The sequence below is a fragment of the Lithobates pipiens genome, unplaced genomic scaffold (assembly GCF_037356315.1).
Source record: "Lithobates pipiens isolate NorthernLeopardFrog02 unplaced genomic scaffold, aLitPip1_a1.2 Scaffold_23, whole genome shotgun sequence".
Classification (NCBI taxonomy): domain Eukaryota; kingdom Metazoa; phylum Chordata; class Amphibia; order Anura; family Ranidae; genus Lithobates; species Lithobates pipiens.
In genome coordinates this window covers 21,747,389-21,759,754 of record NW_027507785.1, presented here as the reverse complement: position 1 = coordinate 21,759,754, position 12,366 = coordinate 21,747,389, and positions in this window count along the sequence as shown.

Below are 12,366 nucleotides of genomic sequence, written 5' to 3'. Positions count from 1 at the left end.
GACCGCTGAGGTTTTTATTAAAGAGATCGTGAGGCTGCACGGTGTCCCCGCAAACATTATCTCGGATCGGGGTGTGCAGTTCACGTCCAAGTTTTGGAGAGCGCTCTGCAGGGCTTTGAAGATTGATCTCTGTCTTTCGTCGGCCTACCATCCACAGACCAATGGGCAAACAGAGCGGACGAACCAGACGCTGGAGCAATACTTACGCTGTTTCTCGTCCTTTTCCCAGGACAACTGGACTTCCTTGCTCCCGTTAGCGGAGTTCGCCTATAACAACTCCATCCACTCTGCTACTAGTCAGTCTCCATTCTTCGCCAATTACGGCTTCCACCCCTCATTCTTGTCCCAAGACCTGCCTGAAAGCCCGGTACCAGCAGTCCAGGAGAATATCGACTTCTTTAGTGCCAATAACAAGCTTCTGCAGGAGACCATGGCCAAGACCCAAAGACGTAATAAGGAAATTTTTGACAGGAAGAGAAGGGGGGAGCTTGAACTTAAGGTTGGGGACCAGGTGTGGCTCTCCACATTGAACCTGAAGATGGCCTGCCCTACTAAGAAGTTGGGGCCAAGGTTCGTGGGTCCCTTCCCTATTGTAAAAAAGATTAACGATGTAGCTTTTGAACTGAAATTGCCTGAGTCGTTCCGGATTCACCCCGTATTCCATGTGGCGTTACTCAAGCCAGCCGTCCCGGACCCCTTCGTCAGTCGGAGGATTGTCCCACCTGAACCTGTGGTCGTCGACGGTGAAGTCGAGTACGAGGTGGAGTCTATCTTGGACTGCAGGCGTAGACGGAATCAAGTCCAATTCCTGGTAAAGTGGAAAGGGTACGGACCTGAAGAGAATTCTTGGGAACCTGAATCCAACCTTCATGCCAGTAGATTGATTCTCGCCTTCAGAAGGGCCCATCCTGGTAAAATGGCCCAATTGGGCATCCGGAGGCTGCCCCTTGGGGGGGGGCAATGTCATGGTCGGTCCCGAGTCCCAGCAGCCCGTGGAAGACTTACCCACAATGTTGGTCCGTTGAGCGCTGATAGGTCTTCCCGGGCGCGCGTTAACGCGAACGGTCGCACGCGGGTGCGAGCAGCCACGATCGGGCGCACGCGGGTGCGCAGGGTTGCAAACGTGCGCACGCGGGTGCGCGGGGTCACGGTCGGTTGCACGGTTTGACGTGGGCGCGAACGGACGTGCCGTGCGACCGCCCTTGGCGCCCAGAAGGCTTCTTAAGTGATTCATTCTAGTGGCCCGTTGCTGTCCTGTCTACAGCGTTCCTGAGAGTTGCCTCTGATTACCTGATTGTTCCTGTCTCTGATCCACCTCGGCTTGTTCCTGATTATCCTGCCTGCTGCCAGCCCTGACCTTCGGACCTCCTGACTATTCTTCTGCCTGCTCCTTCGGTACCTCTGCTGCCAGCCCGTTGACGACCCGGCTTGTGTTTACCCCGCTTCTGCCTGCTGTTCCAGTCCGTGTTCTGTGACCACCGCTGCCTGCCGCCTGCCTGTCAGCTCTTCCGGTGTGCCCACCTGCTTGCTGCCAGCTGCTGATCTCCAGCCGTTCCAGAGTCACCTGTCTTCTTCCACTACTGTCTGACGCCAGTTCCTGGACCAGGCCCACCTACACGGACTTGGCACTTGTGCCCTCTGCCCTCCAGAACCCCTGTTCTCACTCCCAGGGGGTCTCGAGCCAGAGGCTTACGAGAGGCCGCTCCCTGCACTCCGGGCTCTCACCACCAGGTACGTGACAGCCAAGCTTGAAGGACAGGTCCAGAACCTTACTGATACTGGTTACGCGGCTTCTGCTCCTTCCCCCCCACCAGTACAGCCTGCCGCCTCACCATCCGTTGTCATGCTTCCACCTGAACCAAGGGTGCCCATCCCAGAGAGGTTCTCTGGGGATCGAACCAAATTTCGGGCTTTTCGGAACGCCTGTCACCTCTATTTTGCCCTACAACCACGGACTTTCTCCTTGGAAGCTACTAAAGTAGGATTTGTAATCTCCCTCCTACAAGGAGAACCCCAGACCTGGGCCCACCGTCTACTTGAAGGAGATTCAGTCTCGACCTTCTCTCTGCAATCCTTTTTTGAGGCCATGGCCCAGCTTTACGAGGACCCCCAAAGGACTGCCACAGCCGAATCTGCCCTGTTTGCGCTCCAGCAGGGCCGCAGACCGGCCGAGGACTACGTCACGGACTTTTGACGCTGGAGCGCAGACACGGAATGGAATGATGCGGCTTTGAAGCATCAATTCCGCATGGGGTTATCCGAGGGGCTTAAGGACGAACTTGCTCGAGTCGGCATACCAGAAACCCTGGAGGCCCTGATCTCCTTGGCAATCCAGATTGACCGCCGTCTCCGGGAGCGAAGATCAGAGCGCTCTGCCCAGCAAACCCGCCCAGTTTGGATGACATCGAAAGCTCCAATGCCTGCTTCCCGTTATGTATCTCCACCCAGCTTTATTCCGCCATGCACGGCTCCTGACACCTCTGAGCCCATGCAATTGGGACTAATGCGCCCTGCTTTACTCCCAGAAGAACGTGCACGTCGCCGGCAGCAGAATCTCTGCCTCTACTGTGGTGGTTCGGGTCACTATGTCTTTAACTGCCCTGTCAAGACAAGTAAGTGTCTATCTTCTGCCTCTACCAGTCTCTCTGCATTGTCTGCCAATTCAACCCACCTTGCTGTTCCTCTTTTACTACAGCTCCAAGGAAGGACGGTGACAGTCAACGCTATTATTGACTCCGGGGCGTGCAGCTGCTTTATTGATTCCACCTTCGCGGGCCAACAGGGCATCCCGTTACGAGACAAGGCTCTTGGACTTTTAGTTTTCCTGGCTGATGGGTCTAGCATCAGTTCTGGGAAGGTGATTCAAGAGACTCTTCCCCTGCCTGTTATCATCTCCTCTCAGCATAAGGAATTCCTGACCCTAGACGTAATTTCCTCTCCAATGTTTCCGATCATTCTGGGCATACCCTGGCTCCAAGCACATAACCCCTACATCAATTGGGTTACTAGAGAAGTCACGTTTCCTTCTTCCTACTGTCTGAAACACTGCCTAACAGACTCCACCAAGCCTTCTGCCACCCTTTTATGTGTAGACTCTGATCAAGATCTACTTCAGACCGTACCCAAGCACTACCACGAATTTATTGATGTTTTCAGTAAGAAGGGAGCAGACACTCTACCTCCTCACCGCCCCTATGATTGTCCGATTGAACTACTCCCTGGGGCCGAGATCCCTTTCGGACGCATTTTCCCTCTATCAGAAAAGGAGCAGGGGGCACTGAAGACCTACTTGGATGAGAACCTAAAGAAGAGGTTCATTCGTCCCTCAACTTCCCCAGCAGGAGCCGGAATCTTCTTCGTCTCTAAAAAAGATCAGACCCTCCGACCGTGTGTGGACTATAGGGAGTTAAACAAGATTACGGTTAAGAACCGCTACCCCTTACCTTTGATACCCGAACTCTTCCAGAGACTGAGGTCCGCTATCATATTCACTAAGCTTGACCTGAGAGGAGCGTATAACCTAGTCCGCATTCAGGCCGGGCATGAATGGAAGACAGCCATCCGGACCCGATTCGGGCATTATGAATACTTGGTAATGCCCTTCGGCCTCTGCAACGCCCCGGCCACGTTCCAACACCTAATTAACGACGTATTCAGGGATTTCCTTGATGTATTCGTGATTGTCTACCTGGACGACATCTTAATATTTTCCAGTTCTCTCGATCAGCATCGGGAACATGTCCGCAAGGTCCTAAACCGTCTTCGTCAACACCGACTCTACGCAAAGGCTGAGAAATGTGAATTCGAGTTACAGAGCATCCGATTCTTGGGACTAGTGATCTCCCCAACGGGCATCAAGATGGATCCCCAGAAAGTGTCTGCTGTGCTAGACTGGCCAGCGCCTCTGGATAAGAAGGGCGTACAACGCTTCATCGGCTTCGCAAACTTCTATAGGAAATTCATAAGAGGCTTTTCAGCTATAATTGCGCCCATCACGCAACTGACCAAACAAAACTCTCGCTTCTGCTGGACTCAGGAAGCCCAGAGTGCCTTTGAGGAACTTAAAAGACTTTTCACGTCTGCCCCAATTCTCAGCCATCCGGACCCGTCTCTACCCTTCATCCTCGAAGTAGATGCTTCTGAAGTGGCTGTAGGAGCAGTCATCTCCCAACGTCGAGGTAACAAGGACCTAATGCACCCTGTGGGGTTCTTCTCCAGGAAACTCTCTTCCGCAGAGAGAAATTACGATGTGGGCGACCGAGAATTGCTCGCTATTAAAGCTGCCTTAGAGGAGTGGAGATATCTATTGGAGGGCGCTGCTCACCCGGTACTAATATATACCGATCATAAGAACTTAGAGTACCTAAGGTCTGCCAAACGACTGAGGCCCCGACAGGCCCGCTGGGCTCTGTTCTTCTCACGTTTCTCCTTCCATATCACGTACCGGCCCGGATCGAAGAACGTGAAACCGGATGCGCTGTCACGTATGTATGACAATCCAAAGGACTCATCTGTCCCTGATACCATCCTGCCTGCCGGAAATTTTTTACTTTTACAGTCAGACCTTCTCTCGTTGATCAAGGAAGCATCCTCTGACTCCTCAAAACCCCCCGGGATCACCTTAATGTCCAGAGATGGCTTGTTCTGGAAGGGAAGTCAAATCTTTGTCCCCAAGAATGTTCGAGTCAAGGTGTTGTCCCTTCATCACGACCACCCGCTGGCAGGCCACTTTGGGGTCCGTAAGACCCTTGAGCTCGTGCAACGCACGTTCTGGTGGCCCAATTTGAAGGACTTTTGCGAGAAGTACGTCAGTTCCTGTCCTGTTTGTATTCAGAACAAAACGCCAAGGAATCGGGCTTGGGGACTGCTGAAACCCTTACCTGTGCCGGACAGACCCTGGAGAATGATTAGCATGGACTTTATTGTCGAGCTCCCATGTTCTGAGGGGTGCTCGACTATCTTTGTGGTTATAGACCGGCTGTCCAAAATGGCCCATTTTTTACCCCTAAAAGGGACCCCATCTGCTGTGGAGACTGCCCGCGTGTTCATTAAGGAGATTGTGAGGTTACATGGAATTCCAGCAAATATAGTTTCCGACAGAGGAGTGCAGTTCACCTCACGTTTCTGGAGGGCCCTGTGTGAGATCCTGAAAATCGAGCTGGCCCTGTCCTCGGCCTATCATCCCCAAACAAACGGGCAGACAGAAAGGACCAACCAGACTCTTGAACAGTACATTAGGTGCTTCACATCATTCGTACAGAATGATTGGGTGTCCCTGCTGCCTTTGGCAGAATTTGCCTACAACAATGCTTGTCATTCGGCCACCGGTCAGTCCCCTTTTTTCGCTAATTATGGCTTTCATTTAACTTTTCTGCCTGACTTTCTTTCAGAAACCTCAGTTCCAGCGGTCCAGGAGACAGTGGACTTCCTCAGCCACAATAACCGGGTGTTGCAGGAGGCAGTGGCTAAAGCCCAGGCAGACAGCAAGAGAGCCTTTGACCGGAGAAGAAGAGGGGAACTGACCCTACAACCTGGCGACCAGGTATGGCTTTCTACCAATAACATTAAATTGGCTTGTCCTTCCAGGAAACTGGCACCTAAATTTATGGGACCATTTCCGGTAAAGAGGAAAATCAATGAAGTTTCCTATGAGTTAACCCTGCCTGAGTCGCTTAGGATTCACCCTGTATTTCATGTGTCACTGCTGAAACCTGCCGTCCCTGATCCTTTTCCTGATAGAGGAACTAGACCTCCAGAGCCCATCTTAGTGGATGGAAACGAGGAGTATGAGGTGGAGGCCATCCTCGATTGCAGAAGAAGACAGGGACGTATTCAGTTTTTGATTAAATGGAGGGGGTTTGGGCCGGAGAACAATTCCTGGGAACCTGACAGCAATATCCATGCCAGGCGGTTAATTCGTGCATACTTATCTGCCCACCCAGAGAAGAGGGACTTGTTGGGCATCGGGAGGCTGCCCCTTGGGAGGGGGCAATGTCAGGAACTTACCAGCAATGGACAGGCACAGCTGCGTGCACACAGGCATCGGCGCGTGTTTCCTGCGCGTTCGCGTACGCGTTCGCGTGTGCGTTAGTGTGCACGTTCGCGCGAGCGTTCGTGCGCGCGCTCGTTTGCACGGTCGTGAGTGGCGTGCGTGCGCTACTTGCCGCCACTGAACACTTAAAGGTTCCCCAAGTGCGCCGGTGCGGCGCTGTTTCGTCTCAGCTCCTGTGTTTCTGAATACCTGATCCTGAACCTGATTACCTGCTACCGTTACCGACCTGGCTTCGCTTGACCTCTCTGCCTTCTCCAAACCTGACCCGGGCCTGCCTGACCTCGCTACCTCTACTGCCTGTGATTTCGTTGCCGACCTCTGCCAGTTTTACCGACACTTCTCCTGCCTACTGTTATCACCTGTCTGCTTGCCTACTGACCCGGACCGTCTGACCCTGCTCCAGCCTACTGTCTGTTCAGCCCTCAGCTTCTGAAACTACTACTTGCATTTCTCAGCCTTCCAGTAACCATCAGTCGCTCAAGACTTCCAAGGAATCTCCGCTCTGCTATCAGTTCCAGCGGCCCTATCCAGCAGGCACTCCTACCCACTGTGCTCTCGAGACCGCTGTTCCCATTCCAGCGGCTCCTGAACCAGCGTTGTAAGAGAGGTCTCCTCCTACAAGTCGGGCTTCAACACCAGGACCCTAACAGCTCCCTAGAGGTCGACCGAAAAAAAAAGGGCTAACTAAGCTCTGCGCAAATACCGCGTCACAAAAAATATTGCAACAACCGCTATTTTATTCCCTAGGGTATCTGCTAAAAAAATATATATAATTTTTGGGGCTTCTGAGTGATTTTCTAGCAGGAAATACCGGATTTTTACTTGTAAGCAACACGTGTCAAAAAAGATTTAGTCTTTAAATGGTTAAACTGAGAACTTCTACAGACGGAGTTCAGCCCATTGAAGAAGAAACATTGTATCATTTTGTTCTTTTCTTGGCAGCCTGCCCAGAGAGGATGAAAGTCCTTCACTGATGTCTTCAGGCAACTTACATTGACTTCTATCACAAAAGTCTTCTGCAAGTCATAATAAGCATAATGACTGAAAAGCGATCCGAAATCCAGAATGCGTAAACAAAAGTTCGTATTCCGCACAGAATTCGGACGCACGGCAATTCGTATTTCGGATCCTCCCGAACGTACGAATTTTGAGAAACACAGTTGACAACCGGGTGAGGCTTAGTCTTGGACCTGTGGGGCTCCTGTCTTACCCCTTTCCCTGTCTGGAGGGTAGATTTGCAATGTTTTACGCACCTCACCCTGGCACTAGTGTGACTTTGCGGATTCTCCTGTGTAGGGACTTAATTCCCCTATTTTTCTTTTTTTTTTTTTTTTCTTTTCCCCTCTCGCCTTCCTTTCTTCTCCTAGTTTACTTTTGCTACCCTATAGCTAACAGAAACTAGGCCTTTTGTGGATCTATACTTACTTTGTGCTCTAATATTCTGGACTTTGTTGAGAGACCCTATCTAATACATTGTTCAGTTATATACTGTATGGTCGTAATATGCAATTTGTATTGCCTGTAACTATATCTGGAACTCTGTATTTTCCTTATCTATGGTTCCGTCATGTTGTATTTTCTATTTCTATTGTTCAATAAAAAAAATTCTATTGTAAAAAAAAAAAAAATCTGTAACTGAAATGGATATTTAGTATAGTAAAGAGTACATTGTCCACATAACACAATGATCTTGTCGCTGGTCATTGTAACACGTCCAGAGGATGATTTGTCTCCCTATTGGTTCACTTTTTCACACAGGGCCATGATGGTTTGGATTTTTTTTCACCTTTAATAATAAACACCTTCATTTACGAATTGCATTTTGTGTTTACTTGTGTTGTCCTTGACTATTGTTTAAATTGGTTTGATGTTCCGAAAAACACTTAAGTGTGACAAACATGCAAAGGAACAGGAAATGAGGAAGGGGGCAAACACTTTTTCACACCACTGTATATTTATGCACTGTATTCAGTTTAGCTAGATCCGTTCCTTTTATTCTCTTCATAATACACTGACAGGCACAGAGCTGCACTATTTTCACTTAGTGTACTGTGTCCTTTGCACAGTGTGCACCTAAAGCTTTACCCGACTACAATTGCCGGTGTTCTCATATAAATGAAGGCAGGGAGCTGCAGTAATTTGTTTTAGTGTCCCTTGCATGGCGTGCACCTAAAGCTTACCTGAATACAATTGCTGGTGTTCTCATACAAATACAGGCAGGAGCTGCAGTATTTTGTTTTAGTGTCCTTTGCACACTGTGCGCCCAAAGCTTTACTTAATTAAAATTGCCAGTGTTCTCATACTAATAATACTACAGGCAGGCAGTTGACATGCCGAAGACTTGGTAGAGTGGATGACCAAGCTGTCCTCATCCTCCTCATCCTCTATCATCCAGGCTCAGGGTACTTTATCTAGCAAAGCAGCTGCAAATGCGGCCTATTTTCTTGGCTCAATAGCATCAGTCACTCCTTCCCTAGCCCCACCATGTACTCAGGAGTCCCCCGAACTGTTTGACCACAGTGTTAGGCACATGCTCCAGGAGGATGCCCAGCATTTTGAAGGCTCTGATGATGGTACCCAGCAAGACAAAGGCAGTAACGTGAGCCCAGAGAGAGGGAGTGCCCAAGAAGGACAGTCATCTGGCAGTCATGTTCCCCCAGCTGCAGCATACTGCCAGGTTTGCTCCAGTGATGAGGAGGGAGGAGATGATAAAGTCACTGACTCCATATGGGTGCCTGATAGGAGAGAGGAGGAGAAGGAGGCACATCTACAACGAGGCAGGATGCTCTCCAGGGGCCAAGGGAAGCACACTGACTGCATCATACCGCAGAGCTCCGCATGTGCAGGGTGCTGCTGTCTCTGCACGTTATTCCCAAAGTTCTTTGGTGTGGGCTTTTTTTGAAACGAGTGCATCAGATCGCACCACTGCTATGTGGAACTTATGTCTCAAGCGTATCTCACATGGCCAAAACATCAGCCGCTTGGGCACCACATGCTTGACCAGACATATGTCGACCTGCCATGCAGTTTGTTGGCAAGCATACCTAAAAGACCCACACCAAAGAAAAAAGCAGACCTCTCCTTGCTCCTCATCAGCGGGATCTCTAACCCCACTATACCTTCAGTCCTCTCTGAAACATGCACTGAGTTGAATGAAGGTGTAGAATTAGTAGATTGTCTGCAAGTACTTGGCTGTGACACACATATCCGTACACCAACATCAGATTGTACCAGGCAAATTTGCCTGCCCCAGCTGCTGCACCGCCATAAAAGAAGTTCACTCCCAGCCATCGACATGCCCAGCGATTGAATGCTAGCTTGGCTAAATTGACACTGTCCCTCTTGTCCACCTGTTGGAGCACATGCTGTGTGGAATAATGGACGGGGCACTTGAGGCAGAACAGAGGCAGGAAGAGGAGGACTTCCTTAACTCTCAAGGCCCCCCCCCCCCCTCTTATCCAGACACTATTCCTGCTGGCCTGCCAATCACACAAGAAGAGGACAAGGAGGACGAAGAGGAGGAGGATTGTGTCAGCATGGATTTGGAACCTAGCACTCAACATCAGCAGCAGTCTTTAAGGGATCATTTACAGTCCCAAGAAACCCATGGACTTTGTACGTGGCTGGGAGGAGATTGCTGCAAATCATGTCGTCCTTAGTAACCCAGATGACTCCGGACCAAATGTCTCAGTTAAATTACGCTGCATGGCCCCCCTGATCCTGCTAAGCCTGCAATCTACCCCTAGGAAGGGAAATTCTTTCCTGTAAGAGTTGATATGGGAAAAATGTGTCTCCTCTCCACTGATGCTTTATCCAAATTAAAAAAAAAAAAAAAAAATAATAATAATAAAAAAATGTCATTGGGACAGAAAGGGAGGTGGAATCTTCTGAAGAAGTGCATAGACAGCAAAAAAAAAAAAAAAAAAATAATAATAATAAAAAAATGTCATTGGGACAGAAAGGGAGGTGGAATCTTCTGAAGAAGTGCATAGACAGCAAAAAAAAAAAAAAAAAAATGTTACAGGGGTGATAACCCTTCCCTATGTTTTCTAAAAAGCTTTAAAAAAATTGCAGATTCTACTTTACAACAAAGCTACACAGTCCCTGCCTTGTTTGCACCGCCTATATTCTGCTGTTCAGAGAATATAGGGCCTGGAGGCCCCACACCTTTCATTTTTTTTTGGGGGGGGGAGGGTGCGGGGTTCCCCTTAATATCCATTCAAGACCCAGAGGGCCTGGTAATGGACTGGGGGGGTGTTTACCTATGCCGCTTGACTCACTGATTTTCATCTATATTGCCAGGACCAGACATTACATTAAAGCCGCAAGCAGTTTTAAATGACTTTTATTCCTTTAAAAATGTCATTTTGTGCAGGGACTGTTCTAAGCACGAGAAACACCCACGAATTTACAGGCATACTATAGACACCCCAGGTATGATATTTAAAGGAATATTTAACTTTTTTTTTTTTTTTTTCTCACTTTGTCATTAAAATCAGTGCTCCTGAAAAAAAAAAAAAAAAAAAACGGTCATTTTTAAAACTTTTTTTTTTTTTTTTTTTTTTTTTTTTTTTTTTTTGCATTGAGACATGTCCCCTGGGGAAAGACTCGGGTACCCAAGCCCTTTTTCGGATAATAACTAGCATATTAGCCTTTATAATTAGCACTTTTGATTTTGAACATTCAAGTCCCATAAACTTTAACGGGGTTCTAAACTTTTCGCACATTTTCGGTCCGTTTGCAGGTTCTGGTGCGAACTGAACCGATGTTTTTTTGTCTCATCCCTAATCAAGACCAAAACTCTGTTTGTCTTCCCAACATATCAGGTCTGTCTGGTAAGCTGCTCTATGTAATTGTTGGAGGAAATCAGATTGTAGAGTGTATGGGGTGCACACATTGTTGTTTTCAAGTTTACAGCTGAAGCCTTGCACCTCTATATGGAATGTGTTGAAGTTGTAAAAACCTGACAGAGGTTGTAACCTTTCCTAATGGCAATCAAAAATAAATAAATAAAGGGCTAAACATTCACATTGATTGCAATATGCACATCTTGTTTTTGTTTTACTCAATTGAACCTCTACCTATAAATGTGTAGATTGTCACATTTATTATTATTATTAAAATTGTCCCTATGGCACTGGGCATGTTTATCACCTTTACTAATATCCAGTGCCGGGACAAGGTCATCCAGCGCCCAGGGCAAAGATGCCAAACTGCCCCCCCCCCCCCCCTTTCCCTTAGGGTTAGGCTCAGGGTGCCCCCTACCCCTGCAATATACCATAGCGCCAGGGGCAGCCGTCCCTCCTGCCCACCCCTTGTCCCGACCCTAATATTTACAGTATATATTAGTAACGGTGATAAATATGTCTAATGCCCTAGGGACAATTTTCCACCTCTACCTTCTATAAAGGAATGTGTGCTGTCCGAGGTGATATTGTGATCAGATTTCTATGTAGCTGATACTTTGTATATATTTTGTGTTATTTACCTATCAGGCAGGATTTATCTTTGTACATTGATCTGATGTTGATGATTGAAATAGATACAAATAGACAAAGATTTGACTGGGCTGATTGAGTAGATACAATGTTTTGTTTTCTCGTTTCTTTCCTCCATTGTGATGTAGGTTAAGAACACCACGATTGTCTCAATGTGTCTTTTCAGATAAAGTAACAATGTAAGGCGGGAGATTGTGGAGGATCTTTTATTGTAACAATGTGTGAGTGCGGCATAAGTGTTTACTCAGCTCTGCCACCTCCTGGTCATTTCTGGTAGAACACGGGGTGTGAGTGCAGTACAAGGCGAGGAATAGAGGAATGTGGAGATGATCTCCGCAATCCATGAAGAATCGGGATGGGAATAGAAGGAAGGTTCATTAATTCCCCTCCCAATCTGCTCCTCATCTAAAGAGCCATCTTGTTAGGGTTATTAAACGCCCACTGCTCTGATTGGCTCAGATTTCAAATTCCTGGTTTCAAATTTTCCCGCCTGAATAGTGAAGAACGTTACAGACAAACAACCAGCCCTTTTATACCGCCAAATCCGACACTGAGATCATCAGATGATTTTTCTCGGATAAATGTCTCATCTATGCTTTATGTGCATTGATTAGTCTGGAATAAATAGAAATTGATTCTAAATGTTACCGAATAACGTAAAACATTTTCATGTGTTCTTTTTATGTCAAGTCCTCAAAATGCAGAATCCCCCCCCCCCCCATACAGAACAGGATGGCGAGATGACTTCTCTCATAGATCTCTACCTTTCTATATGATGGGAAATAAAGTATTCCACGTTTCATCATTAGATCTGTA